Genomic DNA, 17,991 nt, shown 5'->3' with positions numbered 1-17,991 from the left:
TCCTATATGAGAAAAGCAAAAACGATCACTGAACGGATAGATTAGAAACAGTCACTGAAGGATTTTAAACATTTTTTGGAAAGTGTAACAATAGCTTTAATAACCATTTTGTGAAACATTTCACAGTTTGGTTCAGGTACGTTTCTAGATATGATTCATGTTCAAAGTTATGAGATGAAAATAGGAGCTCAACTAAAATAGGGGACCGTTATTAATCCTTTTTCCTGCATTTGATATGAAAATGTATTCTACATGAGAATTAAGTGTAAACTCAGCTATAATTTAAGTATTTCAGTCAGTTTATATGCACCTACCTGACAATTACATTGTAAATGTCAAACCAATTGAATGTTATGTGTCATACAATTATGTGCTGTTTGGTAGATGGAATGAAAGTGTAGTATCTATATGTTTCAATGTGATTTCAATTGATTAGGATTTGAAATGATTAATTATATTTGCAATTTAAGTGTCAAATCAAATGCAGCAAAATTAAGTGTTAAACACTTTCGTCCAACGTGTCGATTTTTATCAGTGTATATAATTCACGCAAAAGCGGCCTCAAATCAATATGAATGAATTACTCTATTTCACACAGAAAACAAACATTGTAAAGTTAAATAAATTCCGAGTAATTCTACAGAATGTTTTCATTGTGACAATAACAAGTACGATTTGTTTAGTTGTTCGTTATCTCGGTTTGAAACACCTATTTTTTTTTGGTTTGATGGGTAAAATCGTAAACAATCGGGAATTTTCTGCGTGCTATTCATGATATCCAAATTTGCATTATCATTGGCTCCAATATATACAATTTCGTAACGGGTAATTTTCATATATCTATATTGTCAAGTTTGATACGAATCAGTGCCATTAACGATCTTCGAAAGTATGAGGAACGAGTGACTGTTCAATTCGTACTCACGTCCGTACGGTTATGTCTCTGGTATTTTTCCTCCCTTTTTTATTTCGTTTCATGAACTACAATGAATGATTTAAAAAATAATGTATTTATATAATTAGAAAAAAGAAACATTAGACACTCGCAACTGTTCAGTCAAATAATGCGTTTAAAGTGAAACTAACACAATTCTAGGTTTTATCACCATTAACTCAAATTGTAGTGTTCAAATCATACGAACTCTTTTTGTGGCGCAGTTATTCCAAACCGGCAACTTTGAACTTTCCCGCTCTGCGTGCACTTTGCACGGAAGGAAAAGAAACACGCACTTTCAACTTCCCTTAATCGGTGACCCACTAATGCACACACTTCATTACGCCGCCACGTGTCTAGAAAAACTGATTCGGAAAAATCTCCCAACTTGCGAACTGGTTCTGTTGCCTGCCTGCCTGCCTGCCTGCCGGGGAAAAAGGTTTTCCACTGCGCGCCTTTTTCCCGTCTATTCTTGTTTTACCAACAGACTTTTATTTTCACTCCACTGTACTATTTACTTCGCGCTTCCATCTTGTTTGTGAGAAAAACTAGCATCGTTAATGCTATATGAATAGATCCAAAAATGATCCGACTGCACTGAAGATCGGATCGCGGTGGTTGGTTTCGAGGGGGGTAAGCGCGCCAACGGGAAAAAACAGCAGAAAAAAAAATATCGACAACCATAATATCGTAACTAGGAAAAACGCAACGGCAAACCAGAGCACGCGGGTGCATTAAAAATAATACAAAATGTTCAGGATTGCAGAACAGCAGCGTTGAGAAGTAGAAAAAAATATTGAACCGACAGCCGAACTATCGTAAAATCTAGTTCGGGAATTTTCCTCAACAACTTGGGATACTTCTTGAACATTTTACGTTGTCTGTTTGTTCACCCGAACCTCTATTGAAACCCGTAGTCATTCGGATAACGGATCTGCCACGGAACGGGCAACAAGATCGCAAATCTTTCCCACTGACCTGGAAAATTGGCGTTGCAAAAATTTCATCCAATTTGGTACGCGTGCATTGCTAGCCGAGCAGGAAAAATAACAAATCAGCAAAAAACAAATAAATGGTTTTTCGCTGAAATAGAACAGCAAAAAAAAAGAAATCTTTTTTCCACCAGTAGTGGACCGTGGTCGGAAAATGAAAATGTAAAGTTGCAATTTTATAACTGCAAACTGAAAAACGCGAAGGCCAAATGCAACTGGGTTTGTTTAGTTCACACATGGTGTAGCGTAAAGGTAAAATCGGCATCTGGCCCTCGAAAGGAGAAAAATTAATTCAAATGAAAAATAAACAGAAGATACATGTGTTTTTTCTAAACTCACGGGAGAGCACTTTTTTCTAGCTTGCCTATTCATGAACGGAATGTTGATTCCGACACACGTGCAATAATAGATGCAATCACAATAACATCGCATCACCATTCGGAAAACACTTCCTTGTTTTCTTGTGTGATCGAAACCGAAGAAGTGACGGTAAGCTGATCGTTAAAACGAAGTTTCTTTCTATTTTTTTTTTTGCTTGCCTCTAGGCTGTAATTGCGTGCATCATACATTGATGGGTGACTTGCCTAGTCTAATTCTGAAACCCCAGGAAATAGCGCAACGGAAAAATTATGGTTGAAATAGGCATGTGACGCTAGATCCGACATATAACCAATAAATAATCTGCGCGTTTTATTTTTCGAATCACTCTCTTCAAGTGTTTATCAGGTAAAGAAAGTAGATTCGGAAGAAGGTGCAAAGCATTAACTGTCATAACATTGGTATTTGTTGATTCCAGCAGTTTTCACGACGTCAATTTGTACAAGCTTAGGGCACTTGTTCAATTCGGAATTGATCGGGAAGTTCAAGAGTTATGTCATGCAAGCGCGTTTTTTAACATCACATTTTTTTTGAGGATTGATGAAATGAACGACGAACAGCATTTCATTTGCATATAATAGACTCATATGAGGTATTCGTCAATACTCAACTAGAAACAAATTGAAAAGAACAGTGAAAGTTAAATATTTGCGATGAAGTAACCTCCCAAAGAACTCAAAAATCTCAGAACTTGTTCTACTCTTATAATTGAAATTTCTCGATGACATAGTAGCTGCTAGCTTATAAATTTAACGAGAAAATTGAAGCGGTGAGCTGAAATTAAAATATTATTACCTGCCAATGATATAACGAAATGGGTCGTTGAATGAGAATAGCTGCAAATGTTGCATGCGATGTAGAGTCTCACTGTAACAAGACGAAATCTACATTTCGAAGCGAATCTTTTTTCCACAGGCTTCGTAGTTGACTGCAAGACGAGTGTGCTACGATCCCACTGATACTTCCGGAAATTTTCGGAGTCCTTTTTCGACGCTATCCATGAAGCAATCCATTTTTCCAACTCTTCGAAGGATTGAAAATGTTGATTTGCCAGGCCGTGTACCATCGAACGGAATAGGTGGAAGTCAGAAGGAGCGACATCTGAGGAATACGGCGGGTGGGGCAAGACTTCCCATTTCAGCGTTTCCTGGTACATTTTGATCACTTTTGCGACGTGAGGCCGAGCATTGTCGTGTTGGAGGATGACTTTGCCATGTCGCTCTTGATACTGTGACCGCTTTTCTTTTAGCGCGCGACTAAGGCGCATCAGTTGCGTTCGGTACCGATCTTCTGTGATGGTTTCACCCGTTTTTAAGAGCTCGTAGTAAATTGTTATTCATCTTTGAAGGTTTTTTCTCTTCCACCACCATGTTTGTCTTCGACATCGAAATCACCATTTTTAAAACGTTGAAACCACTCTCGACACGTTCTTTTACTCAGAGCAGCATCACCGTAAGTTTCTGAAAGCATTCGATGTGCTTCAGTTGCATTTTTTTGTCGTGAATACGACTTACTTTACTATGGGGTGCCTTTTCAAAATTTACCCTCTGAGAGAGTGATAAGTTTTTGATCGTGAATATCTCTTGTTGTATTTAACGAATCAACATAATTTTTGCTACATGCCATCGGAAATATGATCACAATTTTATGATAAAATTTTCAGTTGTGTGACATAATCTCAAATAGTTCAAAATTAAACTTTTCTGAAATGTTTAGTATAAACGAGTATCAAAGAGAATAATTCATAAGGCGCGTTTGCCTTTCTCGTATTTTGAAAGCTCATAGCTCAGTGATCTGTGGAAGGATTTATATAATCTAACTACCAATAAAATCGAAATTTTTCAACTTAAACGTGTATAGCAACAGCATTGAAGTATTTCAATAGTTCACTATTGAAAAACCTATCTCATTTGACCCATGTCAACACCAGCCAATCAGAACGCGTTCTGAGGAAGAGAACAAAATATCTGCTGCTGTACAACAAATCGTCGAAAAAAAATGTTCCGAAAAGTGGTGAATATCGTAGTGAATTCCTCAATTTGGTCCTTCTGAAGGGCAGGAATGAATCCCATACAGCATCCTGATAGTTTCTTTCAATGAAATGCAAATCCGAAATGAAATAATCGACTTTAAAATTCTGTATGCGCCTATTTTTATAGCCGTTAGGACCGCCCATTAGTGAAAAAGCTACAAACGAAATCACGTAGCAGAAAGCTCCTAACAAAAATTTAATCAGTTTTGATTCTATCGCCAATGCGAGCAGATGTGTTTTGTGCCGTTTGAAAAGCTAGTTTCGCTTCCGACAAGAGCGATTCGTCACAGCTGCCAGTCATTTGCATTGGTGAAAAAGCAACGGTGGAGAGCATTACACGAAACCAGCCGTTCTAATGGCTCTAAAAGTTTTCTAAAGAACTATTAGGATTTGTTGGTCGCAAATCGAAAGGAAATATCCTCAGTTTAGTACAAATCTAGAACAGTTTGGTTAAAAAATTCACAGTAATCTAGATCAAGTGAAGCCTTCTTTGTTTTTGCAAAAAATGTGAAAAATAGGAATGCTTGCATAATTCATACAATTGACCAACTAATTGGTATTCGGAAGTGTTAAGGAACATGTCAGTTGTTTTCGTATTCACGACATCCAGTTATGTCTCTGACATTACCCACCCGCCTTTTTTTGTTTTTGGGAATATCAAAGAATATCTATTTTTCATCCGCAGCAACAATTCAATGTAAAAACCCTTTCTTTATTGCCTTTGAATCATTTGCTTGCAAGTAAAAAATCACCTTTCAATGTCCCTCGGTTTCAGTTCATAAGGCACCCAACTGCCTTGCTTTTGAATCATTTCCAGTGATTTTAATCGTACAGAAACTGCTTGTTGAGTCACTTCCAATGATTCTGAAAGCTCCTCTTGCGTTTGTCTTTGAAGCCTGTCTTCAAAGCTGAAATCTCCATTTTTGAAACGTTGAAACCATTCCCTATATGATTTATCAGTAGGTGCATTATCACCATAAACATCCACAAGCGTTTGAACCAAAATTTCCTTTAAATGCTGTTTAGTAACACAAAATTGTTCCTAATTAACACAGTGAAACATAGGATTAAAATAAAAACAAAGAAACAAAGAAACAAAGAAACAAAGAAACAAAGAAACAAAGAAACAAAGAAACAAAGAAACAAAGAAACAAAGAAACAAAGAAACAAAGAAACAAAGAAACAAAGAAACAAAGAAACAAAGAAACAAAGAAACAAAGAAACAAAGAAACAAAGAAACAAAGAAACAAAGAAACAAAGAAACAAAGAAACAAAGAAACAAAGAAACAAAGAAACAAAGAAACAAAGAAACAAAGAAACAAAGAAACAAAGAAACAAAGAAACAAAGAAACAAAGGAACAAAGAAACAAAGAAACAAAGAAACAAAGAAACAAAGAAACAAAGAAACAAAGAAACAAAGGAACAAAGAAACAAAGAAACAAAGAAACAAAGAAACAAAGAAACAAAGAAACAAAGAAACAAAGAAACAAAGAAACAAAGAAACAAAGAAACAAAGAAACAAAGAAACAAAGAAACAAAGAAACAAAGAAACAAAGAAACAAAGAAACAAAGAAACAAAGAAACAAAGAAACAAAGAAACAAAGAAACAAAGAAACAAAGAAACAAAGAAACAAAGAAACAAAGAAACAAAGAAACAAAGAAACAAAGAAACAAAGAAACAAAGAAACAAAGAAACAAAGAAACAAAGAAACAAAGAAACAAAGAAACAAAGAAACAAAGAAACAAAGAAACAAAGAAACAAAGAAACAAAGAAACAAAGAAACAAAGAAACAAAGAAACAAAGAAACAAAGAAACAAAGAAACAAAGAAACAAAGAAACAAAGAAACAAAGAAACAAAGAAACAAAGAAACAAACAAAGAAAAAATACAAAAAATCAAAAGAGCGGTTCTAACGGCTACAAAAATAACAACATATTTGCATATTTCAGTGAAAGAAACTATCAAAAAGGTGTACGGGACTCATTTCTGGCTTTCAGAAAGATCAGATTGCGGAATTCGCTACGATATTAAAAACTGTTCGGAACATTTTTCTCGAACGCGATGCTGCCAAATGCTAGCTAACGTTCGTTTGGTACAAATTTTTCACTACGAAAAGTGCACAAAGCTAATCAAATTATTCTAGATTTGCACTAAACTGATGATTTTTACCTTCGAGTTGCAAAGAGGTAATCCTAATAGTTCTTAAGATAACATTTAGAGCCATCAAAAAGGCTGATTCTGTATAATGTTCCCCATCGTTGTCCACTTTTCGTTTTTCTTTTCTCCAATGCAAACGACCAGCAGCTTGAAGACCCAATCGTTCTTGTTGGAAGCGAAAATCACTCTGCAAACGTCCAACAGCAAATATGCTCACAGAAAAACTAGTTGTTGTTTTTCAACGTTTAGGCTTGAGGAACGGAACCTCATATTCGTCAATGACTGAAGCACCAATTGAATAATGCCATGATGGATTAGTCGATGTTTTTCATGCAACCCAACTTTGTTCGAACCCGAACATAGAGTCAGAAAGTTATTCTAGTAATTGGAAGGGTCAATGACCTTAAGGTTAAACGTTTATAATCGAAACAAAAAGAAAATTCTGTTCGTATGATACAAGAAAGGCATGATCACATCACTTGGAGGATTACGAAGCTTATTTACGAGAGCGGGTAATTTCGCCGAAAGCCACTTAACCGAAAGTCGTTTCGACGAAAGGGTCATTTCTCCTGTATGTTATGACTCCTGTATAACTGATGTGGCGCATCCACATAACCGAAGCCAAGATGGCTAGGTGGCACAAAGCCGTCGAGCCGACGCCAGCTGTATTGGCCGCTAACCCGTCGTCGGAAGCGGCGGCCTCTTGCATACAAAAATGTAACCGCCTCGTTTGCCCGGTCTACTCAAAACTAGTTTTTTTTTTTTACTTTATTTAGGTCCGAACGAGCGGTAGCGAAGTGGCCCATTCGGCGAAATAACCCTTTCGGCGAAATGGCTTTCGGCGAAACGGCTTTCAGCGAAATGAACCTGATTCTTTTTTTACAGCTTTTTTTTATCGTACTAAAAATCTCTTGAATTGAGACGTACTGCGAAAATATTTTTATTCATCACAGATTCCTTTTTTGAAATACTGGAATGGAACTTAATTTTAAAGGATATATTATTGTTTATTTTTAAAGGATATATTATTGTCAAAAGATTGATATATTATCGTGATAACTAACATTTTTTATTGCACTTTGACTAATTTCACGACAGAAACAGTTTTTTACCCATTCGTACCAGGACTAAATAAAACGTTTAAATTAATTAATAAATTATCCGTTCGTAGAGTTTCTAGCATTTCTGGAATGAACTTTACTACTTCCTCTCCGCACAATTATTTCAAAGGTGGTCAACCGAACGAATTCTACAAGCTTAAGCTCATTTGAAAGCTACTATTGGGTTGTGAATCAAGGGTCTGTTACTACCGGTTCTATATTGGCATAAGTGACGCAACCGACAAAACGCAAATTTTTCTCTCTGCACTATTTTCTCAGAGGTGGTAAACCGATTTTTATAGGCTAAAGCTGTTATTGGGTTGTAAATCAAGTTCAAAGATCAAGTGCTTGTCACTTTCGACTCCGATGATATAATGGTAGAAGTGACGTTACCGATAAAACGATCTTTTTTCTATCCGAACTTTTTTTTTTCAGGAAGTAACCAATGATCAAGTTCAAATTTGCTGATATTTTGGGTTTTGAGAATGGTGTCGAATATGCGACATAAGTGTTGAGACACAGAGACATTGCTCAGCTCGATGAACTGAGTCGAATGGTATATGACAATTTTTACTAGTCGGTTTTTCAAGTGATTGCATAACCTTTCTATATGAGAAAGGCAAAAACGTTATCCGTCAAATGAGTAGATTTCACATGAATAAATTTCATCTCGTAATAATATATCTAAATACGTGAACATTATAATAAATCAACAGTAAAAATGTATCATTTTTGACGCTTGAATATGTCGGCCTTAGTATACCTAAATGAACATTCGGAACTAGCGTGGAATAACCACTATCTCTTGCATGCCAAAATTATTTGAAAAAATTGTAAACTAAAAACTGTTTCACCAACTGAAGAATGTAATAACTAACAAGCAGTATGGCTTTTTCAAAGGCCTCGCAACTACAACAAATCTCCTACAATTTGAGACATTCACTCTGACTGCAATGAAAGCTGGCAACCACGTTGAAACTCTTCACACCGACTTTAGTAACGCTTTCGACCGTACTAACACATCATTACAAACTAAAAAAATATGACATATAACATAGCCTTCTGGAGTGGCCTGAATCATACTTAACGAATCGTGTACAAGTAGTTCGCTTCCAAAACATAAACTCGGAACCAATTAATGTAACATTTGGCGTACCTCAGGGCGCTCACCTAGGGCCTCTTCTTTTCATTTTAAATATAAACGATATTTCCTTCATACTCAAAAGTCTTAAAGTGCTTATATATGCAGACGACATGAAACTCTTCATGGAAATTAAAAATATCAACGACGCTGTGATGTTCCAGAACGAAATTAATCTATTACACATTTGGTGCTGCAAAAGTCTACTCCAACTCAATGTAAAAAAAATGTAACTCAATAACTTTCAGTAGGAAAAACGAAACCCTAGTAGAAAAAGGTAAAATTGTACGAGATTTAGGTGTAATCTTGGACTCCAAACTAACATTTGTGGTACATTACAATACAATAATTAATAAAGCAAATAGTATGTAGGGCTTTATCAAACGCTTCAATCAAAATTTTCAAGACCCATATACTATAAAATTGCTATATCGTACATATGTCAGACCCATTGTCGATTACTGCAGCCTAGTATGGAATCCATATAGTATTATTCCCGAAGAACGCATTGAATAGATACAAAAACAATTTCTTTTATATGCACTTCGTAAATAAAACTGGACAGCATTTCCTCTACCATCATGTGAAGCACGCTGCATGCTCATCAATATACAAACACTTGAAGAACGCCGCGACTTTGCAATGCTTTGTTTTATCAGTGACATGATTTCTCAACGCATTCAATCAGCTCCATTATTATCGCAATTGAATTTTTATATAACTAGCCGTCAACCAGGTAATAATTTTTAGAAAGACATACTAGAATGCAAAATACAGTTCAGTCAATCGAATAATGCGCCATTACAATCAATACTGCGAACAACTTGACCTTACTATGTCAAAAAATCAAATAAAATCTCAGTTTTGTCGTGGAAATAATGCGTAGTATGTAAGTGAACATTGTAAACCAATTATGTAGTCTACATTGTTTTTGTGAACAAAAGAAAATAAATCTTGTTCGACATTGAAAAATGCGCGTAATTTCATTTTATTTCATGCCATTTTCGTTGCGCTTCACCGTCATCATTCGCATCATAGCCGTCATTTAGAATAGTTGTAGTTTGTCAATCGGACTAGAATCCACGTGCATGATCCAATCTGCGCATCATCCATACCAACATGAAATCAAAACTCGCGAGAGAACAGTTTTCCCAGCAGCCATGCAACGTCAATATCTCTCTCAAACTGTTCTCAAACACTCGGAAAACTCTTCCATTTTGCCTCGTACGTACACACACACAAATACAACCGAACGTAGAAATTCACACAAGTGGATGCAAAACATTCTATGATTGTGTAACCCTTTTTTTGCTACATCTTGTTTTGGGACTGACTCTCACAGCAAGATCATCTCCGCTCGCTCGGCTTGCGATGGTGTCCGGTGCGTTTTTCCACCCAGCAAGGATGCATCACGGCTTTCCCGCTGCTCGACGACGCGGACCAGTGTGTGAAAAAAGGTACGCAAACCACATTCGTGGATGCATTAAACGACGGGCGCGCGCGTCTGGTGACAAAAGTGCAGAACACCAAATTGAAAAGAAGAACCAAAAAAAAAAACGTCTAATTTTCCTTCTAATTCTAATTAAAGTCAAACATGTGGATGGGTTACATTGCGGAACGAAAGATTGCAAAGAAAGCTACAAGCAGTGATATTTTGCCGACTACAAGCCATCCCCGGTTGGGAAAGGTCGGGTGAAAAATGGCTGGTGAAATTCTCCGTCGCGCGGTTGCCGTTCACTGTTTGCCGCTTCTTGCTTGCTACTCTTATTTTCCAAGTGAAATTAGACGAAGAAAGTGCGTCTATTCTTAGAGCCAACATTCGGCACGGAGACGGAGTAGAAATGATAATCACTTCAAAGATGACATCGGATGGATTTATGTGATAAAATGAAAACAACAAAAAATAATGAAATCGGTTTTTGGAGAGTGCAGTTCAACATCCCAAAATGGCGGTGGACGCTGGCTAGTGCTTCGGAGTGAAATATTTTTAGGTTTCTGCCGCTTCGACACAAGTGCTTACCATGGTTGCTACTACACTATTAGGTACGGAAATAGGATTTTTTGGTGTGTATTAAAAAAATTGGTTTGGTTCCTGGAAAAATATCACAAGGTTTTCGGTAGCAAAGTAAAATTGAATCCGATCATACAAACACCAGCGGCGGAGTATCCGCAAAGCACAATTTTCAACTTTCAACTAGGGCAGAATCTATCACTTGTTTCTTCTTCCCGGGGAAGATCGGAAAAAGTAACCACCACGGTCGCCTTCCAGACGCCCACTGTCCTTAGCGGTGGAGGTTTGGACACATCTCAGCAGCCCAGCACCAGAAAACTTCCCTGTAGGCCTACCACCCCAGTAGGCTGGAAGTCGCATCTTTGCCGTCGCCGTCGCCGCCTCCAACCCAGAAGTAGAGAGGGGTTTCAGTTCAGTTGGGTGGTTATTAATTGTTGCGAATTCAATCTTCGAGATTAGTGAGGATTTGTTGAATTTTGTCTATGAAACAATGGCACTGAAGCAGAAGTTAATTGCCACAACGTCAACCGTTGGAAACAATTATTTGACAAAACCACCCTAAGGCCCGTTCCAGAAAGGGGGCAGCAGTGACGGTAATTGCTCATCCCACCGGAAGGACAGGAAGAAAGGACCGCTCTACGCATATTCTAAGTGAGGTAAAATTCACCACCACCAAAGAAGAGAATTCGCAATATTGTCGGAGGGAGGGTGAGTTAGATGCAGTACATAATCTACCCGGGGGCTGCCAGCGTCATTAGAAGTCTCTCGGTCAGTGGACACGGGGTACGTGAAAACTATATGCTAGCTGTGGGGAAACGATTACCATTCTGGTTCAGAAGATGCATTATTGATTTTACCTCACGCCACACGGATAAAGTCCAGTTTTCTTGCACTTGATAAATCGGGGACCGAGGACATATTGCGTGCGTGAGTTGAGACGGGAATGGGGATCGCAGGACAGGCAGCTTCCGGGTTACATTCGATTGCGATGATGTACGTTGTTTAAAAATTATTACATGTCAAGTGATTGATTGTGGTATTCGGTGACGCTGACCAAGTTTTGATGTGTGATTATCGTTTCGATTGTTGGTTCTTCACTGTCATCTTGGAAATCATTAATCTTCAACTTTTAGTTAACGTTCTTAGTTAGAGTTCAGATTTTGTTGTAGACTTTTTTTCCCTTGAGCTTATGATCAATTACCCATTGAAATGGGTAAACCTCAAATGACCAAAATTTATACATATCATCACCCTCATTCTTGTTTACGTCCGTATCCGCAATACGACGAACGGGTACTTTCGAACGAATACGAATAAGCCATTCTTGTTTTCACTCGAATGAATTCGAACGCGACTCGTTTGCCACAAAATATTCAAATATCAGTAAACTTCTTAAAATAAATGCTAAGCCTTGATGTAATCAGTCCAATTCATGTGATTAACCATATGCGAAACGCTAGAATGTATGCCATTTTAGTTTCAAACGAAACGTGTATTCGAACATCATTCGTACGAACGAAATGTCCCATTCCCGTTTACGGACGAATAGACGAAATGCCGTGGTTTCCATTCGTCAGTTTAATGTTGCGAATCAACCGTTCGAACACATTGAAAAAAGTTTAACCGATCACTAACAAAATTGTTTTCGAATCTAAAGGTGATTTGTAATCAAATCATAAATTTGTGTTTTGCATAAATCATTTAGAAAGCATAGCAGTATAGTAAAATGCTGTTTTTTTGTGGGGAGCCTTTGAATATATGCGAGGTTCAAAGTTTTTACGCATCAATTTTGCATCTATTAAGTACTTTATGGAAAATACGCCATGGGTAAACATGCTTTATTTTATATTAAATGCATGAATTTACCAATGAAATAAATATGTAGGCTATCGAAAACATGACAAAATTGCAAGAAAAATGCAACATATTTTTCGCAGATACTACTGATCGGACTGCTATTTCAAATGCTTTTTTTTTACTTTGCACGAAGTTTAATTTGAAAATTTCATTTACCGACTTGAATAAAATTGGTCCTGAGTACGATATTTATTTATTATGTAGCATTCGTCACTTCCTTGATGCTTGGAATCTTCCTTAAAAAACTACCTGCGCTACCGACCCTTCTTTTGCACAGGAATCGCGTACGTACACGTTCGAGTGAAAACAAGAATGGCTTGTTCGCATTCGTTCGAAAGCATGTGTTCGTCGTATGGTCGATACGGACGTAAGCAAACATGATGATACAAAATCAGTGAAAAAACAAGTCAAATAACAAATGATATCAAAGATTTTTATTTACAACTCAAATCTGTACCAGAACTGATAATTTAAAGTTGGATGGGCGTTGTTTTTATGCATGTACGATGTTTAAAAGTGTGATTGATTCGAACGTAAACGGGAATACGAATTTGCTATACTTTCGAACGTATCGCATACGGCCGTAAACAAGAATGAGGGTGCATATCTCAGTAAATTTCTTACCCAAGAAGCACGTTATTTTGCTGTCCTGTATTGTTATACTGATCGTTCAACTCGATCAACAAAGTTTATAGTACTCTTCTGCTAACGATTGAGGTATTAAAAAATGCTCTGTTTTCTATGTTGTACAACAAGTCATTAAGTTCTTTAGTTGTTACGAATAACAACTGTGAAACTTATCTAGAATCTAGAACTCATCGATCTGAGGCTCGGGTCAATTCGCCGAACACCGAAAGGTCTAATCTATCTGATCTTAAGTAAAAACATTTAAAGCTTGCTTCAAATAGAATTGGAACAAAGACAATTGCCTGTATTTCAGTTATTTATTATTGTATTCAAGATCTTTTTTTATACAAATGTAGCGTTTTCTTCATACTTTTAAGAAAAAATACGGATAAAATTATTCGTCACGGTTTTGAAGGAATTCTCGAATTTTTCCTGTAACACGGCTCAGTAGGCGGCGCACACCTTCTTCGTCCATCGTTTTAGCTATCTTATTCGTAATCTGATTGATGTCTTTGACAACCTTTCCCTTTGCCTTGAGTCTCCTCTTCATGATTGCCCAGTATTTCTCAATAGGGCGGAACTGGGGGCAGTTGAGTGGGTTAAGGTTTTTCGGAACAAACTGGACCACTTTCTCTGCATACCATTCTTGAACGGCTTTGCTGTAATGACAGCTTGCCAAATCTGGCCAAAACATTACAGGATGGTCGTGGGATCGAATGAACGGCAAAATTCGTTTTTGGAGACACTCTTTTTGGTATAGTTCCGATGTCATTGTCTTATTTGTAACGAAAACTTTCGTTTTTTTGCCGCAGCTGCAAATGCCCGGCCAAATCATAAATTTTCTTGCAAATTTGTCGGCAAAAACAAATTTAAATTTGGCTGGAACATCCCCCCGAGCCGTTGCCAAGTAAAATTTTTGACCTGGGATTTGACCGAAGTCAGCCTTGACACAGGTTTCATCGTCCATCAGAAGACACCCGTTGAACTTGGTCAGCACCTGGTCATAAAGTTTCCGAGCACGAATTTTGACCACACTATTTTGTTTCATGGTCCGATTTGGCTGTTTGCTAGCTCGATACGATTTGATTCCTTCCCGGAGTCGAGTTCCCCTCACGGTACTATGGGCAGCACCGAATTTTCTGGCCAGATCACGGTCCGACAGATTAGGATTCCTCTTAATCGTCTTCAAAATCTTACCACGCAATTTCCGGTCGTCAGTTCGACTCCGACGATCGGCTTGAGGCTTCCGAATCGTCGTCAATGTTTTCTTTTACCGTTTGATAAAGCGCCATACGGTATTTCTGGGCAATTTCAGCTGTCTAGCTAGTTTAGATGCAGACCACAATGGATTTTCCAAATAACTGTGCACAATTTTTTTTCCTTCTTTCGGCTTCCATGTTGATTGCTTACAAAGTACAGTCGATTTTCGGAATGTCAAATATCATACGTGAAGCTGACAAAATTCCCGACACGTGGGCGCCAAGAGCTTCCAAATCCGTCCACCAGGAGCGCCACAATATGAGCAAAAGTTTGTTCCAATTCTAAATGAAGCAAGCTTTATTATTACCAAACTTCATTATTTTATTCTTCACTCAATCACAACTTCCTCAACGGTATCATCTTTTCTTCTTTCTTTTTTTATTATCATGCGGAGAAATAGTACTCAGTGTATATTTTTTTCATTCGACTCGGATTCAACTTCCGGTCCCAGAATTACAGGGTTATATACACCAAACAATGAGATTAATGTCACTCAATTTTCTCCGAGATGACTGAATCGATTTTCACAAGCTTAGATTGAATTGAAACGTCTAATGATCCCTTACAAAGTTCCTGAATTTAATTTGGAATAGACTTCCGTTTCAAGAATTACAGGGTGATAAGTACCAAAACAGTGAAAATAACATCACTCACGAGTCGAAGACGAAACGTAAACACATGAAACATCACTCATTTTTTTCGCAGCCGGCTTTGCACAAACTTAAATTCAAATGAAAAGTCTTACGGTCTCATACTTCCGGTTCCGCAATGACAGGGTGATATACACCAAAAAGTGAAAGTAATGTCTCTCAATTTTCTCGAAGAGGGCTTAACCGATTTTCACAAACTTAGAAAGGTCTCTTGATCCCATTTTACCCGGATCGGACCTCTGGTTCGGGAGCAACTGGGTAATATGTGCAACAATTGAATGCAAAGTGCACTCGATTTTATCAGACACCACTCAACCGATTTTATTCAACTAAGATTTAAATTAAAAACCTTGTAGTCTCTAAGGTTGCTATTGAATTTCATTTGGATTCGACTTCCGGTTCGGGAGTTACGGTGTAACATGTGCAAAATGAACTAAAACCATGCAATCGATTTTCTCAGAGACCGCTCATTCAATTTTCACTATCGTAGATTCAAATGAAAGGTCTTACAACCCCATATGATCCTATCAAATTTCATCTGGATAAGACTTCCGGTTCCGGAATTACAGACTGATAGATTAAAAAAATTCATTTTCAGGGACGTGTTTTTATACATGACACGGAAAATTCAATGAAATACATTTAAATTCAAATTGAATTGGACAGATTCAGTTACTTAAGTTTACGTTTCGTCTTCGACTCATCAGTGCGTCAACAGATTATGTTGAACTGCTGACGCAAACTCCCGGATCAACATAATCCGCTGAGCAGACGTAAATTTAATGCTATTTGCAAGACACTTTTTTCATTACACAAGAAGTGTAACGTCTAAACTGACGTCTCGAACGAAACAAGTTTCGGCTTACTGGCCGTACAGATTGTGGTAATTTGATTTATGTCGTTTTTCATTGAGAACACTCGTGGAGTATTTTGCTCGATTCGTGCACTTTTCGTGCAGTCGGGCAATCAAACCAGGTGCACTGTGTTTCATTGATTTGCACCGCACGAAAAAAAATGCACTTTCGGGGCTATTCGCGGGCAATTATTTTGCACCCGTTTTCTTTTCCGAGCAGCAAGCGTGCAAACCAAACTTTACGAAACCGTTTCATTGATCGACTGTCAGGGCAAAACACTGGCACCGAGCGAGTGGAATCAATGAAAAACGACATTAGTTAGTTGATGATCAAATACATTGATTTTGGGTATACCGGATCTTTATTTCAGATTCCGGATGTATCGAAAAAAAGTGATCGTGTACTCCAAACCGGAAATCACTCCAACATCTTAGAAACGGCTGAGCCGGTTTTCATATTCTTAGACGTAAATTTAAGGGTTTGTATACAAAACTTCTGAATTTTATCTGGAGGGGCTGGGGTCCACTAGGAGATTGATAGTACCTATTAGCTCTCTCCGGACTGTACCAGCCTAGATGCCGTGTGGAATCCGGCGGAAAAAAATGAACCAAGAATAGATCCACTGGGTTCCTGCTTCCATGTCGTAAAAGGCGACAATTGCAGGAGTTTCTTTTTCCGTTCAGTTATCAGATATTTTCAATGTTTTACTTCTGATTACTCTATTTTACTAAATCATCTCTTTATTCAACCTATCAATTTCCGTCTAGCTTCGGAGAAAAGTTTTATTAGGAATGATTTCTTCTTCCATGTTATTGATTGTCTTTCAGGATTATAAAATGAATGATAAAATTCAACCATTGCGCAAATCCGTTTATATTACAAAGCTAATAACAGAAATAACATATATCGGTATTTTGAATACATAGTAAAAAACACTTGATATTAATATTTCAAACAGTAAATTAATATTTTTCTCGGTAGCCGGCTGCCCAGATCAACTAATATAACCAATTAATAATTTTAATAAATAATTAAAATAATAAAGCGGAAATAATAAAGAATCAAGACGCGTGTGAAATCTGTTGACCTTTGTTTGGTGATTTAAAATGATTTTATAATAACTGTTTAGAATATTTCAATGCAATGAATCAACTTTTTTGTTTAAATCCTATTCGCTCGTTTATTTTGTATCACGTAGTTTCATTTATAAAAACGTACTTAATCCACCTAGCAGTGAGATGATACCTTTTTTTATCAATCCACATGTGTTTTTTTTGCATGACTAAAAAAAAACGCGAAAGGTAGATGCATAAACGAGTGACTGCATACTCGACAGCCGGCTGTCCGGAGTTTTGTCAATTTCGGAGATTGACTGTTTCGTGCATTATATTGCCAGCACAAAGTAACACTTAAAACGATAATACTTTAAAACATTCTTGGTAGCCGGCTACCCAGAGCAATAAACACATGATAACATTATTAAAACATTTACTAACAAAGTATCCTCTCCTGTGATGCATGTGGGAATGCAGAGGATTCCTCGGTTCCTAGTAGCAACATGCATCGAACTAACAATCCTTTCCCTCCCAAGTAGATCTGCATTCGGACGTGGCCGGCGTCGGTATTGATCAGCATGCATGGTTCAATACAGTTTGCACAGTGTGAAACAATGTGTTACTCCCAAACATGTTACTTCAAAAAATCATTTTGCAATCTCAATTGGTCCAGATCAATAACGGAGTAGCAACACACGGGCGGTCTCTAATGCTAATGCTAATGCTAAAACTTCTGAATTTTATCTGGATCCATCTTCCGGTTCCTGAGTTATAGGATAAAGTGTGTTAAAATTTTTATACCATCACTTAAATGGGCGAAAGAAACACTTGAAAATTTTACCAAACTGGCTTCAAAACTACTCCATTCGATAGTAATTATCAGTAGACGGTCAAAACTATTGATTCCGGTTATCATAGTGGATCTCACGGATTTTCACGAGTT

General features: G+C 37.4%; 1 protein-coding gene across 4 annotated transcripts in view; it reads right to left on the bottom strand.

Annotated features, from left to right (window-relative positions):
* Positions 1–17,991, bottom strand: part of LOC131439389 (peroxisomal targeting signal 2 receptor) — a 57,154-nt gene that overhangs the window by 14,869 nt on the left and 24,294 nt on the right. Inside the window, exon 1 of one of the 4 annotated variants that reach the window (XM_058610330.1) lies at positions 10,882–11,004. The exons of 1 other annotated variant lie outside the window; for it this stretch is intronic. The gene's annotated coding sequence lies outside the window, so the exon portion shown is untranslated. 2 more of the 4 variants (XM_058610332.1, XM_058610328.1) reach the window with 2 other exon arrangements.

This window comes from Malaya genurostris, chromosome 3 (assembly GCF_030247185.1).
Source record: "Malaya genurostris strain Urasoe2022 chromosome 3, Malgen_1.1, whole genome shotgun sequence".
In the NCBI taxonomy this organism is placed as follows: Eukaryota; Metazoa; Arthropoda; class Insecta; order Diptera; family Culicidae; genus Malaya; species Malaya genurostris.
The sequence above is the reverse complement of the archived record's forward strand: the minus strand, read 5'-3'. Positions and strand labels throughout refer to the sequence as shown.